At 34.2% G+C, this 26,643-nt stretch overlaps 1 pseudogene across 1 annotated transcript in view; it reads right to left on the bottom strand.

Annotated features, from left to right (window-relative positions):
* LOC149545432 (protein STRICTOSIDINE SYNTHASE-LIKE 6-like) overlaps positions 1–26,074 on the bottom strand; it is a 175,126-nt pseudogene extending 149,052 nt beyond the window's left edge. The window contains exons 1-2 of the transcript XR_016354232.1: positions 26,050–26,074; positions 24,215–24,417 (exon numbers count right to left, since the gene is read on the bottom strand). The product of XR_016354232.1 is annotated as a protein STRICTOSIDINE SYNTHASE-LIKE 6-like (transcript). The remainder of the gene's footprint in view (positions 1–24,214; positions 24,418–26,049) is intronic.
* Between the last annotated feature and the right edge of the window lie 569 nt (positions 26,075–26,643).

Raw genomic sequence — 26,643 nt, 5'->3', positions numbered from 1 at the left:
TATTTTGGGATTTGCTGAAATCAAACTTATAATCATCCATTTCCCTTTCTATTTAAGAACTAAAAGGATGCCCTTAGTTAGCTTATTAATTTCTTAGGTTATGTTATTAGCTATTTGATGTCTATGATCATTGTATAAGTACCAAAGATATAAGGGTTCTAACTTCTTTATTTAGATTCAATGTATTCTTTTGAACAATTGGTACCATATGAATGAATCTGAGGTACACTCACCTAGGTTTTGTAGAGCCTGAAGTAGAAGAAGGGTCTAGCCTTATAGTTGGCCTGGTATTTGAAAGGATATGTTGTAGATGGGAAGTAGCTGCCCCTAGATGTATTATGTTCTTATTAGGATAATTTGAAGTGTCATGTTCTAAAACACCAACAAAATGATAACTGTACTAGGGATAGACATAAGGAAAGTAATACAATAGTGAGGAATTGTTGAGTTCTTTTCATACCCTTGCTGAATATTTAGTTTCCCAATTATGCCTTATTCTTGATAGCAATAACTTTGAAGATTAGTGATGAATAATGTTTGTAAGACCACTTGTGAGTTCTCATGTTTAAATCCAAGTGACCATGAAAGTGCTACTATAATTTTAAGAGTCAAGAATATAAGTCCTTCACTTTGTCAAGAGTGTGAATTCCAAGGTTGTTGTATAAAGTTTTTTAGATACCTGCTATAATTTTTGAACTAGCTTGTTATGTCTTGCAAGTTAGGAAAATCTCTACTCACTAAGTAAGTGGCGATTCAAAGTTATATCTCTATAACAATGTATTGTGAAGTTGAAGGTATTATGAAGGATACAACAATTGGAATGCAAATTTGAAGAGATGATATCAAGTTCTTGGTAATGGTTGAAAGGATTATGTGTGTGGTGCAAAAGTTACTAAATCAAGATAAGATTTGAATCTACTATTGTTTTCAGCATTGAATTGGTTTGTAGACATCAACACTAAAAGGTATTTTCCACTTTCATTAGATTTATGTTTCATGAAAGTAAATTCTACAAAATTTTCTCTATCAAGTGGTATTTTCAGCACTAAATAGGAGAGTTCTATGAGATGTCTCAGCATACTTTTCAAAGGATAGATTCAAAAAATGTATTTACATTTTGAAGTATGTTTGGAGATTGAATTGGTAGAAGAGTTTTCAAATCTATTGCAAGTAATGAATTCTGAAAGTTATTTGTGGTGAATGAGTTATAAGTTTGTTAGAAATGACAAATTTCTTTTGACCTAGTATGTGGTTTATCGATAGAATTTGTAGATCTATTTTTTCCAAGAGGTACATGCCATTACTTTTTGATGCCATTCATGGTTTCCCAAAACCTATTTTGTATAATCTTATAAAGAATTTTCCTAAGTTTAGGAGGAACCATTTGGATTCAACCAATCATTGTGTTCAAATGTTCAGTGATTTGATTGGTGATTTTGAGATTGCTCATGAAGACATACATATGAATTTTTTTGTTCAAAGTTTAGAAGGTGATGCTAGAGATTGGTTTTCCTTTTTGCTAGTATGTTCTATTTCATCTTGTGATGAATTACATTTAGCCTTCATGAAGTAGTTTAGGGAAAGAATAAGAATATTTGATTCTTTTGTGAAGTTCTTGAAGATCCAAATTAGGAATGGTGAACTTATTCTTGCATTCAATATTAGATTTGAAAAGATCTTTAATGAGATTCTTGAGAAATGTAGACTAGATGATCAATTATGTCTACTGGTTTATCTTGATGCATTTGGTTAAAAGATGAGCTATCTTTTGAGGGATAAAGAGCTCGAGACTTTGCATCATACATTTATGAAAGAGATCAAGATTGAAAACAATATAAAATATGGCTTAACTAAGAGTCATTTCTCTACAAATGTTTGGCAGCAAGGTGAAGCCAAAAGAAGAAATCAATGTCATGTAGAGTGTTTGATTTCAGATCAACATGTAGGTAGCTATGTTGTTGTAAAAAATCTTGTTGAAAACTCAGAAGTAAAAACATGTGAAGATGAATTTCTTTTTTTGCAAAGGAAAGATGATCCTAGTCTTGTTGAAAAGAATGCATACATTTGTAGTGTTATAGCAATAGATGACGGAGTTAATTCACTTGATCAATTATATGTGCAAGAAGAACTTTCAGTCACTCCTATTCCTATTGATGGTTTGCCTTATGCTAAGAATTTTATTAATCATGAAGTTTAAGGACATGTATCACAGTATGAGAATGAAGAGGCTTAAAGTTATGTTTCAAGTGATGAAGGAAGAGTCATTGATTTGGTATACCATGAAGAAGCATCATATGAAGAGGATGATGAGAGTGGTTACTCGAATCAAGAGGAGGATAGTGATAACACATGTACATCTTCATATGAATTTGATACAAATTGGGAAGAAGAAACCAATGAGAATAGTGATTACTCTTATGCAAGTAAAGATATGAGTTGTTTTTCTAAATCTAAAAATGAAATTCCGTCTCAAAATCATACGAATTATCTTGAGGTTGAAACTTTTAGAGAAGATTTTTCTACACAATATGAAGATAAAGAGATTATCTACAAGGATGAATTACTTAGTTGTGTAGGTGAATGTCATGAGGTTGCATGCAGTAATAAGAAGCAACATGCAAGTGATTCTAAGGTTAATGCATCAACACCTATTTATAAGCTAAAAGATGATTGGTTTTCAAGACATATGAATCATCATATTGAAGACAATGCAAATAACATTGATTTATATTCCACATGCTTCATTGATGGAGTGGATGGTGTGTCTTTATGTAAAGATAGTGATTCTATATTTTCTTCTCCATATGCTGAAAGTGTTCATGATAGTGATGTTAGAAATGCTTTCAAGGTTTTCATTAATCTGATGTACAATGAAGAATTTGATGTTGATCAACACATCACTTGTTATAACATCTACAAGGGAGCTTTGCATGGAGTCATTAACTTTCTTTTTGAAGAGCACATGGAATTTTCATATTTAGTTGAGGATGATCTTGATGATGATACATTTTCTTACTATTGTAAGAGATTTGATTGTTCTTCTTCTATGTGTGATAGTGAAAGTGATAATGATATTGCATCTTATGATGTTAATAACAAGGTTTTAGATGAAGTTATGATTGAAAATCAACATGCACTTTGCAATGAGTTTTGTGGTGAATACTCTAATATGGTGGCTAATCCATTTTTTGATTGCAAAGAGTCATTAGAGGACTTCAGATTAGTTTTAGAAATTGACATGGATGACATTTGTGAATATAAAACCGATCTCTCATTCGAGTACCATTCAACTATACATGAAGAAACACAACTTCAAGTTATTAGTGATATTCTTCCCCAAGTTAAATATGAAATCACCATACTCAAGATTAATAGCATGCATAATTCATTTGATGAAGAGGAGTTTTATTTTGATTCTAATTTTTTTGAGCATGTTGATTGATACTTTCATAATGAGCAAGTTGTAGACCATGATTCTAGTTTTTATACGCATTATGAAAGTGAAAATGTAGATTTTGTTTTGCCAAGTGAGATGAATCAAAATGTTAATCTAAATAGTGAAACTAGTAGAAGAGATGTTTTTATCTTACATCATGAAGTTAAGATGAAAACCATATCTATGATAAAGGTAAAAGTTTTTGTTAAAGTGTGGTGGCTCAGGGCCATTGTTTGTACAGTTTAGAAGTAGATTTCCTTGCTTTCAATAAGCTATTTGAGAGAAGTTTTTGTTGTCATGTATGTGGTTTTCTTCTTCTAGTGATTTTGAATCCTTGAAATTCCTGCAAGGAACATGCATCCTCAGATAGAGCCATTGTTGGAACTCAAAATCACCATCCCAATTTGACTACCATTTCAAACTTTTAAGCCTTATAAGCGCACTTTAATACATGTGTACTTGGATGTCCATTTGAGGCCTAAGAGGTTTTAATGTTTCTAAAACCTTACATTTAGTATGTCCATGTGTCCCATGAAGATAAATTATCATTTTGAGTCATTCTATGAAGTTTTGTTTTGAGCAATGTTCAATTTGACATTTTTGCCTAAGTGTCAAACAATGATAGGTAGCTTAGGTTACATTTGAATATCTTGCACCTAGTAATGTTTCATGACTCTCTGCTATGGTAATGTTTAGTGCACATAGAAAAGAGCCTATGTTTTAGATTTCAAGTTGTTTTGACATGTTTTGACTAGGTTTTGAATCCCTCAAAGTCAGTTGTTTATTGTTGTCATGCTGATGTAAATTGTTCAGAATTCTAGGAGGCCCTAGTTGATCAGTTATAACTTGACCTAGTTGAGTGAAATGAGAATATTCCTTTTGAATTGCATTCTAGAGGTTAGAGAATTATTATGTTTCAGATTTGAGCTTATGAAAAATTTGTTTGATCAATTTTCAAATGCGATTCCAAATACGATTTCTAAAGTTTTACTGGTGTCCAAAAGTGCAAATTGATTAGTACCTCTATTTGGGATGTCATAGCTCTGAATCCATGATTACCTAAACCAAATTTATTGTACCATTGTGTTATACTCTAAAAATTCTTCAAGTGTGCTAGTTTGAAAGTCTTGATGAATCCATCTACATACTTTCCTAGGTCCATTTTGTTTGTGAAAATCACTTTTCTGCCACTGTTCCTAGTCCTGCAAATTTGAGTAGCTAACTTTGAACTCTTCCCAATTGCACCCCATTGTTCTTCATGAACCCAAATAATAGATTTATACTCTCCTCATGATAGTGAACCAATGCCCCAATTTTTGTGCCCCCAAGTGTTAGTCTGACCTATTTTTGAAGCCAAAATTGAATGCATTTTATGGTTTTTTGACATGTTTGCTTGTAGGCAGTTTTGAGAAGGAAAATTTGATGGTCAATATATTTTGACCTAGGTGTCATCATGGCACAAGATCTAACAGGGTGTGAGAATGTAGAAAAAAAGAGTAGTATATCAGATCTTAGGGCCCAGTTGTTGGTTTTAGTCAGTTTTTAAGGTTAGTTAGAGGACCTCTTGACATGAAATTCATAGTTTGTGGAAAGTGTTAAAATAAGTTGTAAATGATTAATAGATGGTTGATTTTGATCCAATTTCAATCTAATCAGTTCTAGACAAAAAATTAGTGGATTCTAGAAGTCAAGCATTTTAGTTTGAAAGTTTTTTAGTCGGACTTGCCTTGGGGTCTAACTAACTTCAAGAAATCTTTTAAACTATGGAGATTCAAGATGTTATAGAATCTACATTAAGAAATTTGTTTTCATTTTGATCATTAAAGTATGAGGAGGGTGTTTCAAAATAGGGATTATAATGTTTTCAATCACTAACATGTTATAGTATGCATATATCATCCTTTTTCTTTTTCAAATAGATGAAGAGGGTTGGATGACAAAATGTGCACTAGCTAAAGACAATGAACAAAACAATCAATGTAGAAGAACAAGGAAACTTCTTAGAATCTTAGTTCTAGCATCCATGTAAGAATTGGCAAAACACATAGAGAAAGAATTCAAGGATTCCACACTTTTCTTGTCAAATGTTTGCACATATGGTGGCGTTTCATGAATTGTTAGATAAAATGCACTTCCACATTGTGTTGATTAACTTGGTAGAAAATAGTGACTAGCAATTGGCCCTCTTCATGAAGCTTTGGCTAGGTGAAATAACTAAACATGTCATTTTGATATAAGAGGAAGTAGACATACCAAAGATCAATTTGTAGTACTTTGGGAAGGGATGTCATGTAAGTTTCTTAGAACACATGGATGTAGGGTTTCTCACTTCTTTTCCTTCCAATATTTTGGAATAAGTGCAGATAAAGGAATGAGGTTCCCATGCATGTGAAGATGTCTAAAATGTAGCAAAATATCCCATGTTTTGGAGGTTCACTTGGCCCTACACCTCCCTGAGTAGTTCTATTAGAAACACAGGAGGGAAATGCCCAAGCAAGTCCATACCTGACCTCATTTGTAGAAAGAAGGGAGCAAGAGAGAAAAGAGAAGCAACCTACATGAAGATTGCAACAACAAAAATCTATAAATATATTTATCACAAACTTTATCAAATTGCAACAAATGCATGACTCATAAGCATATCAACAGGTTTTTCAAGAATTTCCTCTCACATACTACAATACAAAACACTAATCTATGCAGATGACTCGTGGCAGTGGTATAATCCTAGAGATTAAAAAAAACCATTTCCAGCTAAGCTTTTTTCTCCTCTCAATTCCAGGGTCAACACAAATGATCTCGTAATTCATCTATGCACAACATTTTAGGAACCAAAACATATCTGGCATATATAGCTTCAATTTTGGTAAGGTCACAACATTTTCAACACATGAAGAAGATCTTTTCATTTTTTAGTATTCTTTGAGAGTGCCTCTTTCCTATCATCATAAAACAAAAGAAACTCTTTCAAATATGCAAAAAATATGCACAACATTTTAGGAACCAAAACATATACAGCTTCAATTCTCATGAGGTTACAAGATTATCAACACATAAATAAGATCTTTGTAGTTTTCTGTATTCCTTGAGAACCCCTCTATCTTGTCATCATGAAACAAAAGAAACTCTTTCAAATATCCAAAAATACCTTGAAGACCTCATGCGTTTAAAGTAGAAGCCCGTGTGGAGGCCTTGTTGGCAGAATTTTGTGATGGGAGAAGAACCACATCTTACCTACCTATGAATAGGATTCCTACCACTCACTTTCCATTTTCCTCAGTAGAAGGTAATGTACAGGGAGTAGCCTAATTTTGGAAGATTTTTCTTGTTGCACATATTGAATGGTGAAATATGGGAAGCTTGTGTGCATAGAAAAGATGGATAATATGCATGAACATGCCTATAAGGCAGCCTTTTGAAGTTTTTCTTCCATTCTCATTATCCCACATGCATTGTGTGAAGGGTATTTCAAGAATTTTTATATCCAAGTGCTCTACTATTAAGTGTCTTAAAGATACAAATCTTTTGGCAAATTAATGCAAGTTCATGTGGGCCCACGACTAGCCATTTTGGTGACCTTAAGAAAACTTTTGAATGGATGCAGTGAAGAGGTATGATGACATGGACCCACTAGAAGAACTGAAAATTAACAAGTGGCAACCAATGAGAGTGAATCATAAGACCACATGTGGCCTATACTTTGAGAAGAGATGAAGTGGTAGATCCAAAATTCAATGCTCTATATTTTGCCACGTGGCAAAATTTGACGGTCGGTGCTTCCCCTCATTGTGAAGTTTCTCAACTATTAGGCAATGCAAGGAAGCACCTAGCCACCACATGGAAGTGGGCCTCATTTGGTGATGACATTGTAGGGGGAGAGGTCAAGCCAATAACAAGGTGCTACATGACAATGACATGGCAGGCGCTAGATAGATGATGATGTGGTGGTGACCGAGTAGCTAGAGAGCCAATTAAAAGTTGCCACATGGTAGCATGTTAGGTAATAGGTGGTTCCAATCAAAGGATGCCATGTGGCACCTAGAGGTAGGTGACGATGTAGAGGTCCAACCAATGACATGTTGCCATGTGTCAAGTGGTCAAACTTGAGTTTGACTCAAATGGAAAATGAAGGGGGAAATTTCAAAATGCAATATTTTATTATTTTGTTATTTTTCTAAAATGGCACATACACACACATTTTAAATTTAAGAAAGTGATATCCTAAAACTTAAACTTTAAAGGGGGATTAAATTTTTGCATAAAGCATTCACATGATATGCAGACTTGTGAACTAGTCTAGGGGCTTGATTTTCAAAATGATCTCTTCGACATTTCTAGTATGCCGACATAGCACTATCATATACCATCAGAACCAAGAGAGAATGAAATTTCCATTTGTGAAGTTTGTTTTTGTATAGGATTCCATATGTTGGAGCTATACAAGGTTTTGTACTAGATGCTCATTTTTTAACCACATTCAATTATGACAGTTCAAATTTGATTTATGATGAAATAGTGAACTGGGTAATGCTAGAGGCAGTAGGAATGTAGTTAGGGATAGGTTTTCTCACCTCTATGTTATTTTAGTGAGGATTTTATCAGCATTTTAGATGTATATTTGATGTTTTTGTGAGGATAAGGGTTTTCCATCATTAAGAAGAGATATTTCAAAGTTTGTTACAGATAATGATGAGATTCCTTTCAGATTTTGGTTGTAGAGAGAGGAGAGATGTTTTGCAATAGCAAGGAATAAAGATTTAATTGGACACATGTCATTTCTAGATCAGATCTAGGATTTCATTCTTTTCATATCTCTTTCTCCTTCTCTCTTGTTTGAAGGAGGTTCTAGTTTTTTATTTATTTTTCATTGTTGTGATACCATGTTGGTTGTAGTTAGTCTGTGATGCCACAAGGTTGGATCCAAAACTGTATTTCCACCATTCTCTTTAGCTTTCTCTCTTGCATGAAGAACAATAAATAAAGCTAACATAGATATTTTTGATCTATTTAGTGATTTTAGGAGTTATTGACATGCATCTTAAATATATAGTTTCAAATAAATAAATACAATGAGCAACAATCTTCTTAGTTTCATTCAAATTCTTCTCTCCTTTATAATTTGTAATGTTTTGTGGTTTAGGGACAAAGAATTTAGACCCTTTTGCATCCCCTTAAGGTTTTATGTCTAGTATGTTTTGCTATTGGAACAAAGAGCCAAGTAAATGCTTGATTTTTTTGACAAGGTTGTTGGTTATTTGAGAAGGATACATCATGAGAATGAGGTCTTTATGAACATTGATGTTTTATTCACAAAGTGATAGGATAGATCAAATACCTTGATGAATGGAATATGTCACTGGTATCATAGATGTATGTGTATAATTTGTGGAACTCCCCTATAGATAAGGCACTGATCACCTCTAGGATCAACTTGTTCTTACTGTTGCATATTTGGTGATTTTCTGAAATCAAACTTATAACCATCCATTTCCCATTCCATTTAAGAGTTGAAAGGATTCCCTTACATAGCTTATCAATTTCTTAGGTCATGTTATTAGCTATTTCATGTCTATGATCTTTGCATAAGTACATAAGATATAAAGGTTCTTTCTACTTTGTTTAGATTCAGTGTATGCTTTTGAACAACTGGTACCATATGAATGAATCTGAGGTATACTAGCCTAGGTTTTGTAGAGCTTAAAGTAGAAGAAGGGTCTAGCCTTATAGTTGGCCTAGTGTCTAAAAGGATATGTTATAGATGGGAAGTAGTGACCCCTAGATGTATTTTGTTCTAATTGGGATAATTTGAGGCATCATGTTTTAAAACACCAACACCTCCTTTGTAGCTTCAATAGCTCTTTTTCCTTTAGGCTTCTTAGCTTCTTGACCCTTCTTTGTAGTAGCTCTTGTACTAGCCCTGGTAATAGGTACTACTAGCTTTTGTTGTGTAGATCTCATAAATTTCTTTGGTTTACTATCTTCTTGCTTCTTTTCTTTCCTCTTTGTCTTTTCTATTGGCTTAGGTGCTTCATTGGCTTCTTCTTCCTAGACCCCTTCATCATGTTCTACTTCATCTTCTTGGTCCTCTCCTTGACATTGTACTAGTGCAAGTGGGCATTGAGCTGGCTGATCTTCTTTTGCATCCTCATCATTTTCTTCTTCTTCTTCTTCTTCTTCCTCTCCTCCACCAAATCTTTCCTTTAACTTCTTCACAATTTTTTTTTTCTTTTTCAGCACAAAAGTTGTCTTCAAGTCAATAGTAATTATTGATTTGGCTTCCTCATAATTGCCAAATGAGGTTGCACTTTTGTCTACTTCTTCTTCTAATAATATTTTGATGGTTGTTGATGCCTCATCCACATTGATTTCATAGAACAATGGCCTGAGCCATCTAACCCTAGAAACAACTACTTGTACATATGTATGATCAACATCAACAAGAAAACAAACATTATCATAATATTTTTCCACTAGTGACACTAGTCTCCTCAGTCTCCATTTCATTGACTTCTTAAAGTCTTCAAAGTAACTTTTCATTATTGACTCAAAGTTGTCCCCAAGTTGCTCTATGAAATCTCCAATTTGAACTGCAATAGATTTGTTGGTCTTAAAAGAAACTTTTAAAAATGAAGGAAATGTGTTCTTCACATAAAAGAGTATGAAAACCAATAGTGAACCAAATTTGCACTGTGCACTCTTTATCTTTCTTGTGGCTCCCAAGTTTTTTGATAACTGCTAGAGTTTTAACTCGGCAAGGTCATAAGAGCGATCCTTCTTCACTATCATGTAGCCTAAATCCATAGCCATATAAGACACATTATTCAATATACTAGATTAAAAGAACTTGTAAGCAATTATTCTCACTAAAAATGCAATTAGGGGATTTGAAATTGTGTCTATTTTCATTCCTCTTTTGTTCCATACAACCCTCATATTCTTCTCAATTACCTCCTTAGCATGACATCACATGGTCTTGGGTTTTCCAAGGGTAGGATACCCTATTACTTTTCGAATGATCCTTTTTTTGATCTTGGTAGGGCTATTTCCCAACCATATAGAGTTATCATGTATTCTACTTAGTATTATATTAATCCATTCTATTTTGAATACATTTGGAAAATCTAGGGCACACGTTAACCCTTTTCTCTCTACAATTTTATTTTCCTCCAACACTTCATCTACACAGTTTAGTCCCTAATTTTCATGCCTTCAATACTACCAAACTTACAAGTATAGAAACATCTTACATCTTGTATCATCAAAACTTGTGGTTGTATCATCGATAATGCACCAGTAGGATCTCCCTTGTACATTATTTCATGAATAGCTTAGAAGGGTGGTTGTTTAATCTCATTACTTATTAATTAAACTTTCAAAACCTCATTTATTTCCTTTCTAATAGTAGTAGAAGAACTAGACACCATTTAAAATAACTAGGGTTTGTGATAATTTAGATAATGTAGCTCACCACATGATAGATACCTTATTAATTTGATGATTGGTGATGAGTAGCAATTGAATCCATTTCACAAATGTTTTAATCCTTTTTCTCATTTATCCTTATGCTCTTCATGCTCTCTTTGATCTTGAATGAATACAAATGAGTAAAAAATTGACCATATAACCCTTAAAACTCAACAATAAATGCTTAGTGCTTACACAAATGTAAGCTTAGTTATCATATAAATTTCAAATCACTTAGCTTACACATGATTTCAACTACACTCAAAAACCAAAACAGGCTCGACATCAACTAAAATTTCATTTTCACTTGTCAACAACTGTGACTTTTCATGCTTGGCAACAACATGAAAACTAACAAAACTTATAGATTCCTTCTAGGTTCTAACCAATAAATTGCATCTTAATTCATGCGTATATAATCTTTTTAGAGCTTAGATTCTTGGAACTAATGTAGATTATATCAATTAAAATATCAATCCCACATACCTTTTGATTGCCTAGTTGGAGGTGATGTGATCACCTGATCCATTGGATGAAGTGACCTCCCTAAATTTGGTGTGCTTCAATCTTCCCTTTTCTTCCATGTCTTGTTCATCTACACTTTGAATTTCCCAACATCAACCTTCCCTTTTCCTTCATTGAATTCAATGCCAGTGCCTTTGACCTAGTTGGACAGTTTCTGCTAATGTGATTGGTCTTCAAATAACTAAAACATGTAGTTTGACTCAACTACCTACCATAATAACTTCTAAAATGTGTTATAATACAATTCTTAGAAACATGTCCATATTCTTAACAATAGTGACATTTCACCTTGTAATGTAATCCCAATTATAAGAGTTGTCAGTATGGTTTACCTTTGCTTGCTTGTTTGATGACTAGTTAGGCTTGGATCTACACTCATATGCTCTATGTCCACACTTCTCACAGTTGTAGCAGTAACCATCAAATCTTTATGTGCTTGAAGTCTTGGTCTTGTATTTAGTTTCTCGATGTCCTTTCTTGTTGCACTTATGATAGCAACCCATGAATTTCTTCTTAGGGTTTTTATTTGCATTGTTGCTCCTACAAACATTTTCTATATGACGTAAGTTTCCACAATTATGACAAGTGGGTTTGTAGTTCTTACCTTTTTTTGTTTCTTTATTCACCACTTTTAGATTATTCTCATTCCTTAGTACTAGTGTATCCCAATCCAGTAATATCATTGTTAGATGTAGGAGATCTCATCAATTTTTCAAAAGTACTAGATGGCTTCACTTGGTTTTTTGAAACTTTTAGCAAATTCTTTCTCTCTTCTTAGATCATTTCTTAGTCATTTATTCTATAATTTCAAGGTTGTGATTTCAATGTCCTTACCATTCAATTCATGATTTTCAATCATCACTTGATTCATTATTTTTGGTTGCATGTTAGCAATCCTTTATACCTCTGTTGTCTTCTCTTCTAGTCTATTTTTTACTTTCCTTTTGTCATCTTCAATGATGACTTTTTCTTCCTTGACTTTATTTTTCTACTCAGTCACCTCACATAAAAATGCTGATTGGAATTCTTGTTTTATCTTAAGATTTTTGACCTCTTTGGTTAGGGTACCATTCTTTTCCATTAAACTTGAAACTACTGCATCAAACTCACTTGAGTTTCCATCTACAAAAAATTCAGTAGTATCTTCTTCTTGGTAGTGTGTGCCATTCTCCTCAATAGCTATCTCCTTCCTTCTCTTTAATAAGTGCTTCGACTCATCTCTTGCATCATTCAACTAATGTAGGGAAAGCTATATTTTAATCTTCTAGTTATCAATAACTTTTCCGAACTTGTAGACTTCCATCTTCAAGATCTTCCCTCAAAGTTGCAAAGTTTTCCTTTCTAAAAAACAAGGATTTGATACAAAATTTTGGAATTAACAATAAGGAAATTAAACTTTGAGAGGGGGGGTGAATTAGTACTTCAAAAATATAGTCCTTACAACATTCACCACACATCCATCTCACAATTTGTATGTAATTGAAATACCAAACTAAACATATTCATCCATAGCATGAAAGAAAAAAACATTCAACATATATGACACAAGATATTTGGTTACCCAAAAACCTTCGAAGGAGAAGATAAAATTGGAGTGAGAATGAAACCAACAAATATTTAGTATTATGTAAAGTTTATCCAATGAAGCTTACAATTATTTGATCATAAACTATGATCTACCTTGTAAAGGTATGCCCTGTTAAAAGATTACAAAGACTGTTAGGTCTTACCCTATTAAAGGATTTCAACACCCTATTAGAAGTGTGTTTGGTTAAAGGAATTAAACTTATAATGAATTAAGCACCATGTTAAATGATTTACAAAAGCCTGCTAGGACTACTTGGTTAAGATATTTTACTGATTTGCCTATTAGAATGTTTCAGCCTTGATCCTTCGATTAGAACCTTTGTGCTAGATATTAGATCACCTCTTTCCTAATGTATACTTTATCCTCCTAATATTATGTATCACTTATGTCCTCTCTCTACTTTCCTCTATTCTCTCTAACTAATTCTACAATTCATATACTTCTCACAACTCCTTAGTCACCATGGATTCTCTGTTTGCACATGCAAACTTTTCTCTTTGCACATAAACTCTTTAGGGTTTTCCCTCCTTAAGAAGACATAGGTGACCTAAGGTTAGGTACGAATCAATGGCTATGATTCACCTATTTCTCCACTTAGAACATCCCTCAATCTAATTGGTTAAATGTACTGCATAGGGATTCATAATATACCTTCATATATATCTTTGAGAATTGCAAAGCAATCCTCAAGTTGAACCAAAAATAGTTTACATAGGAGTTTCTGCCACTACAAACAACTATATCCAGAACTATTTACTTGGCACTTGAAGCCTCTCATGCTTAGCATCCACTAGTTATTCAATGCTATAACATGACCTCTGAATGACTTAGCATCCATTGTTCACTTGACATCTAAATCATTTGGCATGCATTAACATGCTCATCATTGGAGTGACTCAGCACTAACTGTCTACTTGGTACATACTGGTGCTTGAAACATACTATATATTGTGCTCCTTTTTGAGTATACCTCTCTTTTCAGAGTATACTTCCTTTTCACACCTATGTGCAATGCTTCACCATTACTAGTTGTAAATGAGTCAACTTGAGAGCTCTACTCTGGTGGCTCCTATTTCTAGTGATAAGACTGATGCTGCCAAACATTAAAATAATTTCTCTAAATCTAAAAACTTTATCAAAATCAAATATTCCCATACATATGGTTATCAAGTGGCTACTACATCTTGAGGTATGGCTATGTTTTCCTTTTTATTTCATCTTAATTGTCAATATACTAACTTATTCAAGCCTTTGTCTAAGGTGATGACTAAGTTGACTCATTCTCATGTTCTTAATCTTCCTCCTATTTGTCTGATTGATCCTAGTAGACCTTCTCCTAAGTCTTTTGATTCTAATGTTGTCTACCAATACCAATGTCAACCAAGTTATAATAATCAAAAGTGTTATGGTTTGAAGAATGCCATTCAATACCTTGTTGATTCTAAGGTTATTTATGTTAATGCTCAAGTTAATCATACAAATAAGTTTTTTGCATCATTGAATTAGAATTTTCATATTTACACTAATCCTTTGCCTTCACATTCATTAAATGCCATTAATCAACCATCTTCTTGTAATTTTCATATTTATTATGATGAGAAGATAGAAGAAGTGAATTGTGTGGTTAATCTTTTTGAGTTAGTGTCTCAACCTCTAATTTCTTCTCCACCTGATCCTCATCCCACACCATCTATTATTAGCTTTAGTCATTCTAATATGTTTGAGGTACCTAATGGTCCTCTTTACATCACTACTAGAGTGGCTCATAATTCCTTCTCATGGCACTTTGGTTGATCCTTCCTCTGTTGTGAATGTTATCACTGAAGAACATCTTTTTAATAAAGGGTTACATGGAGATACTTATGATTTAACTCCTATATGGATTCAAACTTGTAATGGTGTTCTTTACCAACCTCAAGGTTTTATCACTTTATCTATTAATATTTTTAAGAAAACTATTTTTAATACCTCTATGGTTAGTTCTACTTCTAATCAATTTCAAGTTAAGCTTGGTATTTAATTTCATGACTTTCTTCCATGCAAGTTGTTGCTTCTCCTATTCATAAGTGTCTTAGTTTTCCTCATGAAAAAGTCATTTTTACTATTAATCATTCACTTTATAAACCATAACATCCTAGAGATTGTGCTATGATTGATTTTTATTGGCCATCTTGCCCTGAAAACCCACCTATTTTCCTTGATCATATTTATATAAATTATCAACAACATAAAGTAGCTAAGATTTTGGAGCTTAGTCTTCTTAAGGGTTATTTACCTCCACTTGTCTTGCCTACTTCATCTACACCTTCTACTTTTACACTTGTTTTTCCTTCTATTTTTTCATATCAAACCATTGATGTTCGTTCTTTGAAATGTATGGTAGTTGATTTGAATCCTTCTACTTTTCCTCATAAAACTATTCATAATCAACATGCTTGTCAATATAGCAAGATATGTCAAGCTAAAGCTAACACTCAAGCTTGTTCTCTTATTGCTCATAATAAATATTCATCTCAACCTTTAGCTTCCTTTGATCACACCCTACAAACATCTTTGGAGGATGTTTGACAAGGTAACACTATACATTTGGATAAACATGATAATTTTGTTATTTTTTAAGATTCTTTTAATCTAGATATGGAAGATACTTTAGATGATAGTATTAATGAAAATTTAGGTATTGTAGCTAATGATTTACCTAACATGTTCTATGTAGCTTACAATTACTTCTAGTAATGAGCATAGTGTCTCTCAAAGTCCTTTCTTCGAACTCATTGTGATTCCTACTATTATGGATATGGTTCCTCTCACGATTCTCCATCCTTCCCCTAGAATTTCTAATTGAGATAGTGTAGGGGGGTCATGGGGGCACATAGAGTGCTTTACATGAACTCCATCCATAATAGTTTTTTTGCTATTTTGTATTGTGTTTCTCCCATGTTGGGTTTTTTTTTGTCATTTGTCTATTTGTATCTGTTTTCTTCTATATTTAATTCTATGTTATGTTGTGCATATGCTATTGTTTGTATTAGTGTGCTTTTTTAGTATTCTTGGTCACTTATGATATGGTAGAACTAATTCTTTTTTGTCTCCACATTATTGGCACAAAAAGAGTCTTCTTCATATCTCGTTTGTGTCTTTTCCTCCATTGTGTTGTAGTTCTATTTCTTTTCGAGAATGAGGATATTATCATACTTAACATAATATTAGATATTGTTATATGATCTTATTGGCCCCTTTATTAGTAGATCCCTTTTGTGCTCTATCTTCTTGTTGTGCTCATTTCCCTTGACATGTTTCTCCTCTTGGGGGCATCTCATAATGGAAATTTTAATTTGTGGATGCATGTATGCTTCATTTGAAGATATTGCTTTCATTATGGAATTTCCAATCCCTTTAACATGGGGGCATACACTTTGCTCATCCTTTTTCATTGGAATAAAAATATGGATTATGTGTATAGCTTGGAGTACTTCAGCCTTACTGCTTGGTATGATTTCTAAGTATACCCAAATGCATGCATTTTTATTTCATGCCTTTTATCCTCTCTTTTTAAAAAAAAAAAAAAAGTTTAGTTTCTAGGAACTTTGGATAGTTCTTGGGGGCTTGGTCTCTTTTTGCATCACTCTTTGAACTTTAACAGTTTGGGAGGCTTGATCATTGTTTTTAATCCTTCTTTTGACTACTAATAGTCTAGGAAGCTCAATCTTGATCTTGTAAGGACACAGACATCCTTGTGCTCAAATTACCTTTTGATTCTTCTTTTTGGGATATGGAATTCCCTTGAATTTGAATCCTTTGATGGACTGACTAACATGTCAGACACACTTGCCAGACCATTTGGCTCATCTCTAATGAGTTGACTAGCATGCCACACACACTTTCTAGACTATTCAATGCCATCCTTTTTTTGTAGAGACCTTTCTCCCTGGTTCTATCCTTGTTCCTTTTCCTTATGTTGTTCACAATAAGACACTTGAATCTTATTGGGAAATAAACTACACCCCTTTTTTTATAGCACTTATTTCTCTTATTTTGACTCTAGATGCATTAAGACTCAAGTCTGTTGGGGGCTTGATGATTTCTTTCATGTTTAATCATAATAAGATCTTCTCTTTTTCTCTTGATCTACTTTATTGTGAGTTAAGGAAACTCATACTCCTACTAAATTGGGCACTAAATGTATCACCTTAAAATGGATGCACTTTCCTTTTAAGACCTTTTAGCTCCCTCCTCTTCATGGTTCTTTCTCTGGACCATGGATATAACTGTGCTCTCTCTTTTTTTGTCTCCTTTTCCTCTTCTCTCTTCCATCTTGTCACCTTATCTCTCTCATATCCACCTTGGATCTTTTTGGCACCCAAGACTTGTCCTCTGAGACTAGGTTGACCCAAGTTGACCTAGTCCTCCTAGGTCAACATAGCCCTAGACTAGGTCGATTGAGGTTGACCTAGTCCCTGGTAGTTCTCAATCTCGAGGCCCAAAAGTCCTCAGGGGTTTAATTAGTTTTTGGTCATTATTCAGTCGACCTGTATTATTTCCCACTTAAAAATCATTTATAAGGAGAATTGGAGGCCTCATTTTATCATCAAGAAATCTCATATCTCATGAACTTCAAACGTCTCATTTTCAAGCTCTCGCTCATTAGTGAAGATTTAAGTCTTTTGCATTCAAGCATTTTTTAAGCATCCAAGCAACAAGATGTTAGAAAGTAAAGTCCATCAAGATAATTAAGAGGGGGGGGGGATGAACCATTTATCCAACTAATAAAATATTTATCAACCTTATTAATCCTTGACCATGTAAATATTATAATCAAAAACCATAAGAAGATACACATACACAACAACACTAGATAAGTTAACTAGGAAAGCCCTTGATCAGAGGGAAAATCCCAATGGGGATGGTACCTACAAAATGATGTACTAATATAAAATTTCCTTGCAAGAGGATGGACCTTGTTAGAAGTCTATGAATTACATTTAGTATATATCACTCCCTATTAGGAGAGTTTTAAGTGTAGTGAGGAGATTCCAACCCTATTAGGAGTTGTAGAAGGTAGAAGGACACACTATCCACATAGCTTTAGGGAAAGACCATAGAGCACAATGTCCAGCTAGCCTATGTATTATTTCTTGTAGAATAATAGAATGAATAGTAACTTGAACTCCATCTATATCCTCTTACTATTCAATGACCACACCAACCACTCTTTAGATCTTAATAACAGATCTCTAACTTTGCATCTAATAATCCCTTAGATCACTTATTTCCATTACCAATCTTATTTTTATATCACACAATAAATTTCTCAATACACATTATCAATTAAGAAAAATAACCTTCCTTTATACCAATTCCTTAAAAAAAAATTCATGATTCATCCTTGAGGCTTTCCCAATTAATTATAATAGGACTTTATTAAGATAAACTCTTTTTCATAATTATACACCACTATCAGCTCATAGTCTTCTCAAATCTTCAATACATCCAACCTCATACTTTGTGCACTCACTGACATCATCATCAAGATGTATTGTTCATCTATCTAACTTTACTAAATTGGATTCTATCTTTGTTAGAAGATATAGCTCTGTGAGTGGGAAATGTGGGGCCCTGTGATTCACATACACTTCAACATGATCCTTATCTGAGGAATCATCTTGAAATGAACATGGGATTATCCATTCAAGATAACCAATAGGCCAATATATTGCCTCCTAACTAGAATGACTTTTCTAATTGCTCTCAGATCAAGAAGCCAACAAGCAGACATCTAGAATGAAGGATTTCATAGCTAAATGAGATGCAAGATTAATCTATATGAGATGCAATAGTAATCTAAAATAAGGAGAGCATTTAAATCTGAATGAATGCATTTTGAAGCTAAAATGAGATTAAAATGAAAGAAAATCAAAGCTATGAATATAAGAAAATGAGTGATTATTTCAGCATAAGTTTGATATAATTCATGTGCATCCCTTGAAATGAGGAATTGAGAGTCTCTTAAATAGAATTCTAGAATTGATCAATGGTCAAGATCAATTTGGATGGATAGTCAAGATTAGAAATGAGATTTAGTTACAATGGAAGCTTCCTTTTGCAAACAAAGTTAACTAATTCACTTTTGAGTGTGAGACAAAGTTAACTGATTCTCTTTTGAATGTGAGATAGATTTAATTGAGTTAATCCATTTCCAATTCCAGTTCACTTAGAGTTTTCATTTCTAAACTGAAGAGAGAATTTGGAAAGTATATTTAATTTAATAAAGTTAAATATGACCTCATAAATGCATAATCTCAATTAATCAAATAATTAAATTCAATAATTAAAATAAAGATATATTAAATTAAATTAAATACATTTAATTCCTTAATGTGTATTTTAGCCAAAGGGGTAACTTTAATTTTATTAAAGTGCTAGGACTCATAATTAAATTAAATTAATTAATAGGTTTACCTTTGCTAATTTGAGTCAATACTTAGGAATTAAATAAAGAATGTAATTAATTCTGATTAGGGATTTTTTGCATTTGACACTTAGGTCAAGTACCGATTATCAAAATTAGGATTACCTAGTAAGATAGGACTTAGGATTGATTAATAGACCAAAATTGGTTGAACATGGCAATGTACCAATTTTGGCATATTACACTTGCCCCTCTTTGAATGAATGTGCGAGTAATACATTTGATTCAAAGAAATCAGAAGTATGATGCATAGATCAAGAAATGAGATTGGTTCTAAAATTGATGATATGTAGACCAATTGATAAGCTTTTTAAGGTTATTTCTAGAATAAAGATTAAGCCTAGGGAATCTAGATAGAACACCTAGATACCGATGTCAATAAGCTTTTTAAGATTATCTCTAGAATGAAGCTTAACCTTAGGGGATCTAGATAGAACACCTTGATAGAAAAATTGATAGACCAAATATTATCACACTTCATAGAATCATTCAGATAATGAGACTCAATTCTTAGGAGTCAGGGTTAGACTATCCTGATACTTGTATATTAGAAGCTAACAAGATTAATCATTAATCATAGAATTATCCCCAAAACAAGGCTTAATACTTAGGAGTTAGTGTTAGACTATCCTGATAGTTATCCATTGAATAGTGATTGAAAGTAAGAGCTTAGAATTATCTCTAGAACAGAGCTTAGTTCTCAGCAAGAGTTAGGATTATCTCTAGAATGAAGCTTAATCCTTAGCAAGAATTTGGAATCATCTCTAGAACGAAGCTTAATCCCCTAAAGTACAAATAGAACACTTGAATACTAGTCTATAAAAGATAACAAGATCCAATAATGAGTCATAGAATCATCCCTAGAATGAGGCTTCATCCTTAGGAGTTAGGGTTGGACTATATCGATACCTATCCATTGAAATCTAATATGGACTATTACAAATGTGATCAGTTGATTAAAAGATGAGATAGATGATGTATGATGGAAGATAGAGGGGAAAAGATGCCTTGAGTGATGACGACATAATATTTTGATTGAGTTGAAGCCATTTTTGAAGGATGTAATGATGTAATCATCCTAGAAATGTGAGTGGGAAATGTGGGCCTCTGTGATTTACATACACTTCAACATGATATTTATCTAAAGAATTGTCCAAGAATATACATGGAATTATCCATCCAAGATGACCAATAGGTCAATTTGTTACCTCCTAACTAGAATGATTTTGCATATTTCTCTTAGATCAAGAAGCTAGCAACCAAACATCTAGAATGGAGGATTTTATAGTTAAATGAGATGCGAGATTAATCTATATGAGATGTAATATTAATCTTCAAGTAAAGAGAGCATTTTAATCTACATGAATACATTTTAAAGATAAATTGAGATTAAAATGTAATAAAATCAAAGCTATGAATATAAGAAAATGAGCAATTATTTCAACATAGGTTTGATATAATTCATGTGCATCCCCCAAAATGAGGAATTGAGAGTCTCTTAAATAGAATTCCTGAATTGATCAATGATCAAGATCAATTCGGATGGATGGTCAAGATTAGAAATGAGATTCAGTTAGAATGGAAGCTTCCTTGTGCAAATGAAGTTAACTAATTAATTTTTTAGTGTGAGATTGTTAGCTTAAAGAATAAATTTGACAATTGAGTGTCAATACACTTAACCAAGATCAAGAACAAGTGCCGAGTGATATAACAAGTGTCGAGTGACAACAGGTGCCGAGTGATAATAAGTGCCAAGCGCAACATGTGTCGAGTGATACAGTTTTTGTTCAAGTGTCAAGCTATCCAGAAAACAGTATGTGCCGAGTGTCAGAAATACTTTAGGAGCCGAGTAACTCAGTAGAACAACATAAAAGTTTGGAATTGCACAAATTATGATACAAACGGTTTTTGCAGACGACAGAAGGTAAATCTCAAAGGATTGAATGATAAGATCAAATCTTTTAATGCAATTTGCATGCGGCCAATTAAGAAAATGCAAAAGGCATGCAACCAATCAACAAAAGATAAGTATTGAGTGAGAAATTGAGATTCAATATGAATCGTAGATCCAAAACAAACCCTAAGTCTTTGGAGTCTTTATAAGGAAGACAAAATTTCACTGTAATAGAGAGAGATGAGACATATTGAAGGACATACAAGGGCGCAAATCTATTTTCAGAAGCAAGAGTTATCAGATCACAAAGGATCAAGATCAGGAGAAGGCGAAAAAGGAGCCTGCATTCAACAATCAAGGATTGTAATCTATCATGTTTATTGCATCTAATACTCTCTAGCAATTGTATTAGAATAAAAATCCTATGGTGATAGGTTAGCTTTATAGCTATTTTTTAAGAACCTTTTGATTAGGTGATTAAAATCCTTTAACCAGGTGACACTTCATGTTAAGTGTTTGCAAATCCTCTAACCAGGTAACTATTAACATAGTGTAAAGCCTTTAATAGGGAAAACCATCAGAAGTGGTTGAACAATATTGCTGCAGTAATTTTTGTGGGTATCATCCCCACCCTAGTTTTACCTTCTTATTCCTGGAGGGTTTCTGGGTTACCAAAATTCCTGTGTTGTGAGTTATTGATGCATGTGTTTTGTTACATGTTTATTTGATATGCATACAATTTACTTTCAGTTAAAATTTTATTGGCTAAAGTTTGATACTTATGATTCACCCCCCTCTCATAAGTACTCTTTCCATATTTGAATATTCCAACAATTGGTATCAGAGCCTGTCAGGTTCTCACAAGAAATAGCCTAACAGCTTGGAGGGTAAAGATCTAAAGATGAAAGCTTTCAAACTTGGAAAGATCATTGAAAATCAGGTGATAGATGTGCAACTTGCTCTACATAGCTTGGAGGAATTCAGAAAAAAATTGAGAAACTCATTAAAAAAGAGGAAGGATCTAGCCATATCTGAAAATGATATACACTACAAGGAGATTGACACCACCAACGTATTTTCTAGTGGAGACACTAAAGAGTTTGATGCATAAATAGCAGAACTAATGGAGAAAAATAAAATTCAAGCAGAAGAAATAAGAACTCTCAAGATGGAACATGAATCACAGGCTATAATGATATGTGAAATTACTGAACAAAAGAAAAGAGCAGTTGATGATAAGGTCATGATGGAAAATGAAAAAAGGAATCTTGCAAACAGACTTGAAGAAAAATGTACTGAACTGACAAGGATCTCAACATGCAGATGGATACACTTGCGCAAATGATGAACCTTCATCATGAACTTAATGTAAAGGATATTGAGATCTCTACATTGAAGATGCAAAATGAACAAATGCAGAATGAATTGAACAGGGAAAAAGAGGTAGCAGAGAATCTCAACAAATCAAGTGAAGCAATCAAATATTTTGAACAGTTGCTGAAATCACCAAAATCTACCCATGATACATCAGGACTAGGATACAATAGCACTGAAGTTGGAGAATCATCAAAGAGTGCTGAAAAAAGAAGTGATAAAGGTAAGAATTCAAAACCCACTTGTCATTTCTATAATAAGAAGGGACATACAACTAATGTGTGCAGGAGTAGAAGATTCAATCAATCAAAAATACCCAAAAGTTTTTGTCACAAGTGCAACATGCAAGGACATATGACTCAAAATTACAAATCCAATGTTACAAGGACTCAAAGATTTGATGGACATTGTTATAATTGCAAAAAAATGGACATAGGGCATTTCAATGCAGATCAAAACCTATGTGGACAATAAATCAACCAGCAAAGACATCAAACCATGAATTTTGGGATTACAACACTAGGAACAGCTGTCACTATTGTCAAGAATATGGACATATCCCACAGAATTGCATAAGAACACATTTTAGAGGGAACTAGAAAAGATGGTTGAGTCAAACCACATGTTTGAGTTGCTTAAAAACTGGCCATGTCAGCATGAATTGCCCAACAAGGTCAAATGCATCAAGTTCTGAGTTCAACAATGGAAAGGCAAAGATAGATGTTGGACATATCAGAAGTGAAATGAATAAGATATGGAGGAAGAAAGTGTTAGAGTAAAGCGTTGATTTAATTTCATTTATTAAATTTGCTTTACTCCCTTCTTAAGATTTTACTTTATGCACCTTTTGCATCTCTATTTAATAATTAATTATTAATTATTAAATAGCTTTTCCTTTTAGGTTACCCTTTTTAGGGTTTTGATCTCCTTTTATAAGGATTGATCTCCTTTGTATTTTATTATCTCTTTCATTGCTGAAAATACATTAGCACTTTTTTCAGAGCAAAACCCTTTGCCTTCTCTTGTCTTTTTCTTCTATGATAGGTTTTTGCATGCAAGTATTCGAAGGCTTTGTGGATTTGTATTGATCAAATCCTTCATGGTATCAGAGCCAGATCTGCTGCAGCTTGTTCATTATTTGGAGAAAAAGGAGAATGAGGGTTTGACAAAATAGATCTGGAATTTTTTGGGTATTTTTTGAGAAAACAGGGGGGTCACTGATTTTTGAAGCAGGTTGAGGCCAAACGGACATCACAGATGGATCCAGAAGGTGTCAAAACCCCTGTTTCCATATAAAGTTTGTCCAATTTGGACAACGTTGCTCCGGGAGGCAAAATTTTTTTGCCCAGCAGGGTCGTACGGCCTTCTGCACGCAGATCGATTTTTTAAAAAATAAAAATAAAAAAATGGCCGCAGGCCATTTTCTGACATTGGACCCATTTGCCAGCGGGGGCAACTGTTTACCGGCAGGGCGACGATACCGGCGGTATTTTTTTCAGGCGCTGATTTTTTACTTCTGACGGCCACCACCGCCTGCGCTCCGGTCGCCACCAACACCGGCGGCTCAACCAGAGCGCCACCCCACCTCCGATCAGGTGGCGCTTCTCCTTCACCACCCTCCTCCGCTCCGGACAGCCACCACCGCCGGCGGCTCAGCCAGCATGCCGCTCGGTGATTTTTTAAATTATTTTTTTAAAAAAATAAAATTTTTTCAAGCTTATGGGGGCCCTGTTAGTTTTTTTGTGATAACTCTCGCATACGGGGGTCTTTTTCAATTTTGAAAAAAGTGTCGGAAAGCTGATTCTGAGATGGAGATGATGGAGAAGGAATTTTTGGATTTTTTTTCTAGATTGATATCTATTTTGGCGTTTGAAGTCCATTGATGACTTCTATCTTCCGGGGGGCATAACTTCTTCGTTATAGCTCCATTTTTCGATCCGAAAAAAGCACCGGAAAGATTTTTTTGAGCCCTTTCCAGATTCTCAGTCTTTTGACCAGTATTTGGTACCAGGTATTTTTGATTTTTATTTGAAGTTTTTTTGCTCTTATCTCATTTACGCAATCTATTTGTAAGTAAGGGGTTCGGTTTATTGCATTGTGGGGGGCATTTTTATATTATTTTCTGTTATTATTTTAATATATCAAAAAACGCAAAAAAACCCTTTCTAAAACAATGGCCGAGACCTCTTCTTCTCTAGAACTTCTGACCCCTCATAATTATCACACCTGGAAGACCTCAATGACTCAGCTTCTCCGGTCAAAAGGGTTGTGGTCATGTTTAGATGTTGTTCAGCCTATTCTTCAAAGGCCTTTTGAGATCATGCAGCATCGAAACAAAATGGATGAGGCAATCAGATTGATTGCATTACAGGTATCAGATAGTTTACAGTTTCATTTGGATGGGTGTAATACTCCTTTGGCTATGTGGACCAAGCTTGAAGGCTTGTTTGGTACAGTGAATGAGTTCAGAGCACTTCAGATAGAGACGGAGCTTACAACACTTGCACCGAATTCCTTTCCTACTATTGATGACTTCTTGATGAAGTTTACTCAATAGAGATCCTTGTTATAGAGTTGTGGAAAGATGAAGACTGATACTGAGTGCATCTATTTGATTCTCTCAAAGCTTCAAGGGAATTTTTAGATATTTGCTTCCACATTCTATTCCACCAAAGATGCTTTGGGGAATCGATTTGTTATGCCTTCTTTTCAGGTCTTTTGTGATCGCTTGACTAGAGAGTAGTCAAAACTCACACAGTTGGATACTATGACTAGTTCTAAGACAAAGGCATTGGTAGCTCAGACATCTACAGGAAAGCCAAAGCCGAAACTGAAGCATAAGACAAATTCAATAGGCAGCGAGAGTTCCTCCAAGCCTCCTCCCAAATCAGATGCTCGAAAACCCTCTCAAAAGGGTAATACTTCTAATTCTGGTGAGTCTTCCTCCAAGACTAAGAAGTATATAGGTGAACCTTGCAATTTTTGTGGCAAGGATGGACATCCAGTTTCCAGGTGTTGGAAACATCTTGAGGCATTAGAAGAGGCTATGCAATAGTCTAGTATTGCTTCTCCAAAGCCTCCACCTCCACCTACAGGGAAAGGACATGCTCTTTCTGCACGTGCATTGTCTTCTCCAGCTCCTTGGATTCTTGATTCTGGAGCTTCCCATCACATGATACACTCACCTGATTTGGTTACCTCACTTGCTTAGAGTGTTACTACACAGATTGCAGTTGGTGATTCTTCTCAGCTTTCAGTCACAGGTTCAGGAACTATCTCTTTAGAGGGTGGTTCACTACAAGATGTTCTCTTGGTTCCAGCCATTTCTACGAACCTCTTGTCTATCTTTCAGATTTGTCATTCAGGCTCTGGAAAGACAGTTGAGTTCTCACCACATGATGTGGTTATTTGAGACCTCCATGATCCTGATTTTGTTATTGCTACAGGGAGTGTTGATCTTCAGTCTCACTTATATTAGTTTGATGGCTTTGAGAGCTTTGATTCTATAGGTGTTTCTCTCATTGCTCATCCAGACACAGTGAGCAAACTTTGGCATGAGCATTTTGGCCATGTCAACTACAGATACTTACAGCAGATGAGTACAAAGGAGCTAGTGATTGGATTACCTCAAATCTCTTCTACTGACGGTGTGTGTCACGGTTGTGCACTTGGCAAACATCATAGAGATCCTTTTCCAGTAGGTTGATCCACACGTGCTAAGGCACCATTGGAGTTGATACATAGTGATCTTATGTCATTTCCCACTCCATCTTTTTCAGGTGCTCGATATGTGCTCACCTTCGTTGATGACTTCTCTAGACGCACATGGGTGTACTTTTTGAAGTACAAGTCTGATGTCTTTGATTCATTTCAAATCTTTAAGACCTTTGTGG

The sequence above is a fragment of the Cupressus sempervirens genome, chromosome 7 (assembly GCF_028749045.1).
Source record: "Cupressus sempervirens isolate cs-2001-9-10 chromosome 7, ASM2874904v1, whole genome shotgun sequence".
Classification (NCBI taxonomy): Eukaryota; Viridiplantae; Streptophyta; class Pinopsida; order Cupressales; family Cupressaceae; genus Cupressus; species Cupressus sempervirens.
Note: the sequence above shows the minus strand (reverse complement) of the source record. Positions and strands in the feature narration are given on the sequence as shown.